Genomic DNA, 358 nt, shown 5'->3' with positions numbered 1-358 from the left:
CATGAGGTAGGTGTGTTCATTCTCTCTTGCTTTCTCTCTTACACACACACACATCCCTCCGGCTCGGCGTGCACTCTCTCTCACCGCCCCCCCCCGGCTCTGGGGGTGCACTCTCCGTGTCACCCCCTCAGCAGGCTGTGGGGGTGCACTCTCTCCCTCTCAGACTCACTCCCCCCCAGGCCGGGTGCGCGCTCTCTCTCTCTCTCACACACACACGGTAGGTGTGTTCATTCTCTCTCGTGCTCTCTCTTACACACACACTCACTCCCCCCCCCTGGCTCTGGGGGGGGCACTCCCCGTGTCACACTCACCGCCCCCCCCGGCGGGGCGTGGCCCGGCCCGGCCCGGCCCGGCCCGG

The sequence above is a fragment of the Gavialis gangeticus genome, unplaced genomic scaffold, assembly GCF_001723915.1.
Source record: "Gavialis gangeticus isolate Ggan-Ray unplaced genomic scaffold, GavGan_comp1, whole genome shotgun sequence".
NCBI lineage: Eukaryota > Metazoa > Chordata > Crocodylia > Gavialidae > Gavialis > Gavialis gangeticus.
Note: the sequence above shows the minus strand (reverse complement) of the source record.